Source organism: Benincasa hispida, chromosome 1 (genome assembly GCF_027475165.1).
Source record: "Benincasa hispida cultivar pf3 chromosome 1, pf3_genome.v1.1, whole genome shotgun sequence".
Lineage (NCBI taxonomy): Eukaryota > Viridiplantae > Streptophyta > Magnoliopsida > Cucurbitales > Cucurbitaceae > Benincasa > Benincasa hispida.
Genome location: NC_143478.1, coordinates 80,523,702 through 80,532,904, shown reverse-complemented (window position 1 = coordinate 80,532,904; position 9,203 = coordinate 80,523,702).

Genomic DNA, 9,203 nt, shown 5'->3' with positions numbered 1-9,203 from the left:
CTCGTGGCATCCTGGGAGTATCCCCTTAAAGGATGGTGTTTGGATATGTCAATATCAAGGTGGATGGAGAGAATGTTCATAGTAACTGGGAGCGAGACGTGCGACAGCATATCCTACAGTCTCTCTCGTTAGGTTGAATAAAGTTTCTGCGCATCGCCTTAAGGCACCCTGGGAGTGTCCCCCTATAGGATTGTAGTTTTGTGCATTTCTTTTTTGATCTTCTGTATAGGATAAGGTTATTTAGACTCTTGTCCTAATCTGCTTCTTCCTTACAGTGGGCGCATTAGGGTGGGACTTTAGGGCCGAAAATGAGGAGTTACACTTACGTGGAATTGTTAAAGATTAACAGTTCTAGACCGAACAAATGGTGGCTGTTAGGTTCAGTTCTAAGAGTTGGTTCTGCCTAATGGTCGAGAATGTCTTATCCCAGTGAAGGGGCATCTAATCACCCCGCCGGTGACGTTTGTCTTATCTCGTTGGGTGTCATTGCAAAATAGAAGTCTTAAACACTTAGGGTACTTGGTAACTATTTTGCTAACTAATTGGTTAAAATGTGGTTTAGCAAAGTATTATAAAAGTTTGTTCATTTTCAGCAACAGTTTTAAAAACGGCTACAACCACTATTGCATTGCTAAGCGCCGAAAAACTAACTGGCGATAACTATTCGAGTTGGAAACTTATGATCACGATGTACTCATCATCAAGAATCTCATGTTTGCCTTTGCGGAGGTCTGTCCTCCTATTCCAGCTCCAAATACCGCTCAAAATGTTCGGGAGGCATACGAGTGATGGACATGGGCGAACGAGAAGGCCCGAGCCTATATCTTGGCCAATCTTAGTGACGTGTTGGCCAAGAATCATGAGCCGATGGTCTCATCACGTGAGATCATGGAGTCCTTGCGGGGGATGTTCGAACAACCGTCTGGACAGCTCAATCACGAGTCTCTTAAATATATCTTCAACTCCAAAATGGAGGAAGGCACCTCTGTTCGTGAACATGTGCTTAACATGATGGTCCACTTTAACGTGGCGGAGATGAATGGGTCTAGAATCGATGAGGGCAGTCAGGTTAGCATAATCCTGCATTCATTGCCGGAGAGCTTCCTCCACTTTGTTAGCAATGTGATTCTTAACAAAGTGGAATATATCCTTACAACTCTCCTCAACGAGTTGCAGACATACCAATCTTTACTGAAAAGTAAGAAGAGGAAAAAGGGTGAGGCAAATGTTGCCTTATCTTCTAAGACGTTCCATCGAGGTTCGACCTCAAGGACGTAGTCTACATCTTCTACTTCTAACTCAGGAAAGGGGAAGTAAAAGAAGGGTGGTAAGGGGAAAGGGAAAGCGTCTGCTAACTCGCCACCTGTCGCCGTTGGTTGAAAAACGAAAATGTTTCCATTGCAACCAGGACAGACACTGAAAGAGGAATTGTCCTTGCTGGCTAAAGGAAAGGAAGGCAACCAAGGCTAAGGCCAAGGCGAACGAAGGTAAATATGTTTTACTTGTGTTAGAAATTTGTTTAGTGGTGAATGATGATTCAACCTGGATAATTGATCCGGGTGCCACTAATCATGTATGTTCTTCTTTTCAGGTGATTAGATCCTGGCGACAGCTGGAGGTTGGTGAGATGACGATGCGAGTAGGCATCGAGCACGTCGTCTTAGCTATGGCAGTAGAAGGAATCCAATTATCTTTACATAATAGATTTCTTATTTTAAAAGATATTTTTGTAGTTCCTGAGTTGAAAAGGAACTTAATTTCTGTAAAGTGTTTGTTACAATGTAAATATACTCTTTCGTTTAATGTGGATAAAGTGTTTATTCATAAAGATGAAGTTGAGATTTGTATAGCTAAACTGGAAAATAACTTGTATGTGCTAAGACCGTTAGCCTTAAGTTCCCTCCATAACATAAAGATTTTTAAATTTACCATAACTCAATCTAAATGTCAACGAATTTCTCCAAAAGAAAATGCCCAACTTTGGCACCTTCGATTAGGGCACATCAATCTCAATAGGATTGAGAGATTGGTGAAGAATAGCTTTCTAAGTGAGTTAGAAGAAAATTCTTTACCGGTGTGTGAATCTTGCCTTGAGGGTAATATGACTAAAAAACCTTTTACGAGAAATGGTTATCGAGCCAAAGAGCCTCTTGAGTTAGTACAATCTGACCTCTGTGGTCCTATGAATGTGTAAGCCCGAGGAGGCTATGAGTATTTTATTAGTTTTACTGATGATTACAACGAAAGTCTGCATCCTTTGAAAAGTTTAAAGAGTTCAAGGCTGAAGTTGAAAATGCATTGGATAGACGGATTAAAAGTCTTTGATCGGATTAAGGTGGAGAGTTTTTGGATTCAGGGTTCCAGGACTATTTGATAGAACATAGAATCGTTTTCCAACTCTCAGCGTCGGGTACACCTCAGCAGAATGGTGTAGCGGAAAGGAGAAACAAAACCTTGTTGGACATGGTTCGTTCGATGATGAGTTACGCTTCCTTACCGGACTTGTTTTGGGGTTTTGCAGTAGAGACTACAGTATATATACTCAAATGTGCTCTGTTCGAGAGTGTTGTGAGAACCCTCTAGAGTTGTGGAATGGGCATAAAGCTAGTTTACGTCACTTCTGCATATGGGGTTGCCCAATACATATGCTTGAGGCTAATCTCAAGAAGTTGGAACCATGATCAAGGTTGTGCCTCTTTGTAGGCTACCCAAAAGGTATACGAGGGGGTTACTTTTATGATTCGTCGAAAAATAGGGTGTTTGTTTCCACGAACACTACTTTTCTGGAGGAGGATCATATTAGGGAGCACAATCCATGGATTAAAGTCGTGTTACGTGAGTTTTCCAACGAAACTACTGAATCTTCAACAAGAGTTGTTGAAAGGCCTACTTTATTAGCAAGAGTTCTTGATGATAGTTCATCTAGTAGGTCGGTTCCACCTCAAGAGTTGAGGGAACCTCGACGCAGTGGGAGGGTTGCGAACCCACCCGTTCACTATCTGGGTTTCACGAAAATCCTAGCTATGGTAGCCGCTGGCGACGTTGAGGATCTGTTGTCTTATCAGAAGGTAATGGAGGATGTTGACCGGGATGAATGGGTTAAAGAAATGGATCTCTAGATGGAGTCGATGTACTTCAACTTAGTATGGGATCTTGTAGATCAGTTTGATGAGGTAAGACCTATAGGTTATAAATGGATCTACAAGAGGAAACAGGGTGCTAATGGGAAGGTGCAAACCTTCAAGGCTCGATTTGTAGCGAAGGATTATACCTAGGTAGAGGGAGTCGACTATGAGGAGACTTTCTCGCTTGTTGCTATGTTAAAGTCAATCCGCATCCTCTTGTCCATTGCCGCTTATTATAATTATGAGATTTGGTAAATGGACGTCAAGACGACCTTTCTGAATGGCAATCTTGGGGAGACCATTTACATGGTGTAGCTCGAGGGATTCATTGCCCAAGGTCAAGAGCAAAAAGTTTGCAAACTGAATTAGTCCATTTATGGGCTAAAACTGACGTCTCAAAATTGGAACATTTGGTTTGATACTGCAATCAAATCGTATAGCTTTGAGCAAAACGTTGATGAGTCTTGTGTTTACAAGAAGATATCAACGGTTCAGTAGTTTTCTTAGTGTTGTATGTAGACAATATCGTACTCATTGGGAATGATGTAGGTCTACTGACTCCAGTTAAGAACTGGCTAGTGACCCAATTCCAAATGAAAGATTTGGGAGAGGCTCCGTTTGTTCTAGGTATACAAATCTTTCGGGGTCGTAAGAACAAAGTGCTAGCACTGTCTCAAGTATCGTACATTGACAAGATGTTGCTCAAGTACTCGATGCAGGACTCCAAAAGGGGCCTACTGCCATTCAAGCAGGAATCATTTTGTCTAAGGACATGTGTCCTAAGACACCTCAAGAGGTTGAGGAGATGAAATGGATCTCATATGCATCTTTCGTTGGCAGTTTGATGTATGCGATGCTCTGTACTAGGCCATACATCTATTATGCTGTGAGAATAGTCAGTAGGTATCAGTCTAACCTAGGCCAGGGTCACTGGACCGCAATTAAGAACATCCTCAAGTATCTTCGGAGAACGAGGGATTACAGATGGATTTAAGGATTTGATCCTTACTGGATTTATAGATTTTGATTTTCAGACTGATAAGGACTCTCGGAAGTCCACTTTAGAGTCAGTTTTTACTTTTAACGGAGGAGCTATAGTGTGGCGAAGCACTAAGTAGAGGTGCATCGCCATCTCCACTATGGAGGTCGAATACGTAGCAGCTTGGGGGTGCATCGCCATCTCCACTATGGAGGTCGAATACGTAGCAGCTTGTAAAGCTGCTAAGGAGGCCGTTTGGCTCAGGAAATTTCTAACAGAGCTGGAAGTTGTTCCAAATATTTCTAGGCCCATCATTCTCTATTGTGACAATAGTGGTGTTGTGGCGAACTCCAAGGAGCCAAGGAGTCACAGGTGCAACAAACACATAGAGCGGAAGTATCATCTGATCCGTGAGATAGTGCATCGAGAGGACGTGATCGTCACGAAGATTGATTCAGAGCACAACATTACTGACCCGTTTACGAAGGCTCTCACGACTACAGTGTTTGAAGGTCACCTTTAGAGCATGGGTCTACGGGACAGCTCGTAGATGGACTTTTACTTTTGTGTGATATGATATAAGAAGTTTTTTTTTTTATTATTGGAATATTACGTCGTGTAATTTCATTTCTTTTGTTATTTTGATTCCGAAGTGGGAGATTTTTATGTACTAGGCCTTAGTGCCCTAGTTTATTGTTTTGTACTAGTTTTATGTACACCCCACTCGCTTTAGGATAGGTAGGAGATTGTTGGGGATGATGCCCTAAACTCTCGTGTCCTGTAGTTTGTAAACACAGTTTTATACGAACACTTGTGATGTATAATATATGATATTTTCTTCACTTCTTGTCTTTAAACATTAGATGTTTTATTTGCTTTACCACAAACCAATAAACTAAAATCCCTGGTTGTCATTATGTAACTTAAGCATATATGTGGTGACATACAAGTGGATAATTTCTCAAGTGATAACCAAAATGGTCTGTAGTATATGGATATAGGAGGAAAACTTTTTCTTGGTAACGTTACGGATGCAACCTGCGTTGTGGAATAGTTACAAGTGTTGTAACTTGCTATAGATGGTCTGATCTTAATCATTCATGTGGGGAAGTGTGAGCGGGGGTGTCCTATACAAAGAGTTTATATAAGAACTGACGACGAAGTATTAACGTCTCGTTATATAACTTCGTTCATGATAGAGATTTCACTTCACTATGATGACCATAGTAACATGACCTCAATTCCGAGTGAGTTGGGAACTCCTGCCTTTGAGGGCGGTCCTTTGATTTGCATGGGTGCGAGTGGCTAGGTCGCCGACTCAAACCTACCACTTTGGGGATTCTCTTGATTTGAAAGTTGGGAACTCAGCTACACAAGATGGAATTCACTCCTTTCCCAAAGCAGGGGTAAGTAGATAGATTGCTTCTTTAAGGGCTGATCCCGAGGGTTGAACAATTTGGCACCACACACCTTCTCATGGCTCGAGAGGTGTCCATACATAGTAGGACTATGTTGTATTATTCATTAGAAGGATCAGTGGTACTTAAGAAGTTAGGTGTAACTACAAGGGCAAAACGGTAAATTGGCCCAGCTATACTTACGAGCATCTGTGAAGGGTTATTGTATTGTTGATTGGTTATATCCGATGGACATGGAAACATATCTGTGGTAAAGAGAGTTCAACTATCGGTCTTTAGTGGAATGTCTGGCAATTAACGGATGGTGGATCTCATGGCTAAAGAGTTTAGTCAGCTATTCACGTACCGTTGGAGTTTCGAGCCACAGGTTCATAAGGTTCCCTTGGTAGCTCAATGGATTCAAGTTGAGAATAAGTGTTTGGGTCAGTTTGAAATGTTTAAATTGACAAGAGGGAGTTCGATTATATATGATATGATTAAATTGGTTAATTATATTTGATATAATTGACTTTATGTATGAGATACATTAATTGGAGGAAATTGGATATAAATATGATTTATATCTAGTGGAGGAGAAAACACTATGGTTTATATATGATATTAAACTATAGGTTAATGAATATAATATGATTATATTTATTATTTTATTTTGACAATTATGGGATAATTGTGCACGCCGTTTTCTCCGTAACCGTGCGTTAGTGGGAAGTTCCAATTAGTTTTCATAACTGAAGAATAAAATGAAAATTGTTTCCATTTTGCAAGATATCACGTAATTTGCTCACGAAGTGTTTGCTGCCTATCGCTTAGTAAATTGAGAGGCTGTACGATAGCTCGCATTTACTACACGATCGCTTACACACGCGTACATCTTCCAAATGATCGCCTACCTTGTACTAAACGATCGTCTAGTGCTGAGCATTTACTAAATGATCGTATAAACGATCGTTGCCTTTTTGCTACATGATCATGTACTTCACCTAAACGATCAAGCATTTTGTCTGTACGATAGACTAAGCTTTCTCCCACTTTCTTGATCGTTGTATACGATCTACATATCCTCCTCCCCTCTACCAAATCCCAACATAGCCCACTCTTTGGATTCTCACACCGAGAATACTAAGGGTTCCAAGTAGTGGTGTCGTCCGCATTTTTCTTCTGTTCGTGTGGAGGTCGTTTGTGGTAGACGATTTGTGGTGTTGGTGAACGATAGCTTGATGTTCTAGTGAGAACAAGAGCACCCGTTCCTTGGAGAAAGCGAGATTTGCTATGAAGAAAGGTTCTTCGAATGGTAAGTTTTCTTGTTCTCTTGTTACTTAATCTTAAAGCATACCGGTAATTTTACAGTATGATGCATATTTGTTTGTTTGAATGTAAATGTGGTAATTCTATCACAGTGTTTTTGGAAAGATCTGCTTTCACTTAGAGGTACCCTTGTATAAGAGTTCCTTTAGGACTACGACTTATGAAGGAACTCTAAATAGAGATCCAATGAGCAGAAGCGAATCATTCCAAACTCCATTGAGAAAGAATATACACAATTATAGTCTAAAAGAAATGATTATGCATAAACAATAAATTACAAGCATGCTTCTTTAATTGAATAGACAAGGGATGCAAATCTTTGAAGAACCCTTTCTTCCAGTATCCCTCGATCGTTCAACAACTCGTTCAAAAACACGAACTCGAATGGAATGATCAGAACTCGAACTCAACGAATGACTGGATGAACCTCGATCACAATCGAGTTCAACTTGATCCTCGACCCTCGAATGGAACAAGAGCACCACCACAAGAGTTACCTTAGTATTCTCTGTGTGAGAATCCAGGAGTTGTGAGCTCTGTATGACTTTGGATAGAGGAATGGAGGAAGTAAACGATCGAATAGACGATCGAGTATGTGACAAAAGAAAGAAGTCTATCGTATAGACTTGTGATGACAGAAATTTAGGTTACCAAATCGTCGAGGACTTGATAACTAAAGTTTCATGGACGCAATATGTGATGCATGTTCTTAAAGTATGCGTTGATTATCATGCGTCGGTGGTCATGCGTTGGAATGAACTATACGTTAATGAATGTATGCGATGACCATGCGTTCCTATCACAAGTTTTCTAGTGCTCACGCCATGTATAACGCGAATGCAAGTTTCTTGAGTGATTCGAGGTCGAACTCAGGGACTTGTAGCTAGACGAATACGGTAATGTGCATGCGACAATTGAATAAAAGAATGATAGAGGGGTTTCTACGCTAATAATACTCCTACTTTTAAGTAACAGACAACGCAATATGATAAGAATGAGAGGTAGATACACGACAACTATTGACAGGGAGTAAATGGATGGAAAATAGATAAAATGTTGAGATGTTCATTGCAACCCTTAAGAGTGACCGCAAGGGCAACCTTAGTCAACGCAAGCTATGCGATCATGGTACACACACTTGAGCCTAATTCTAGGATGTATGCAATGTATATGCGATAGTGTCGGGAAGCCTATGCCTGCCTAAACCTTCATAACCCGCTCACGTGCTCTCGCTGCATGAGCATGATGGCCGCATACCACCGTATCCTACTTCCTGGACGATGCAATATCCTCTCCGTAGGGTGCTACGTGTGTGATAGCAAACAAAGCTTATCTCTAAGTTCCCCATTCTTGCTTATGCGTTCCAATCTGCTCTCTCGAGTCTTAGATTTGGATTTTAGACTACTCTCTTAAGTATGGCTAAATGATGAATGATGCGCTCATAAGACAAGGTAACCATAGACAAGCACTGCATTAGCTTCACACTAAGCAAATAAGGTTTACTCAAACACTCATGCAACACACCTCTCGGTGGTTTGCTACATGCTTCATATCTCTAATCCACATGACTAAGTGTGTGATACACTAGCAATCCCACTAAGTGATGCAATGAAGTTATGGATGCTAAGTAAAGAAAGATGGAGATGGAATCGAAGAAAACACGGAAATGCATTGAACAAATCATGTATTAATTCCTTAATCACAAAATGTAATACAATATAATATAAGAAAATAAGAGAAAATGAAATGACCAGCTGAAAGCAATGTCTTGCTTCCAGCAGATGTGCATCAAGGTTGCCGGTGTTTCCATGGATGGTCGGTGGAGCTGACTCTTTCGAGATCTAGCTCCAGTCGAAGGCTCCGGTCGTCACTCAGAATGGATGAAGGAAATGAAGAACTCTCAAGCTTTCCTTCTCATGCATTTGTCTGGATCACAAGGATTCGCCTTAAGGCGAACCTCAGGCGAAAACCTTGGATGAATTGAAATTCTGCTCAGCGGCTTCTATATATAGAGCTTGGATCGCTGGCAACATTTATGGACTGCTCTGATTCTGACATTTGCTGCGCGTTAGTCTTTTCTGAATCTCTACTGCTAACAGCGTGGTAGGTGGAATGTCAACATCATTTTTTGATTTTCTCGAGAGATGCGTTGATGCATTCATTCCACCAACCTTGCGATGATTCGCTTGATACTGCAACTTCTACACGATGACCGCGATCGCTTGACGATCGCAACTCCTATGCGATGGACGCATGCGGCTGATTACCGCAACACCCATGCGTTTATCGTATGTGTTCACGTTTGTGATGAAGAGTTTCTCCGCATGCGGTCGTCTATGTGGTAGTCCGGCTTCCGCGTTTACATCCACTTTTTGC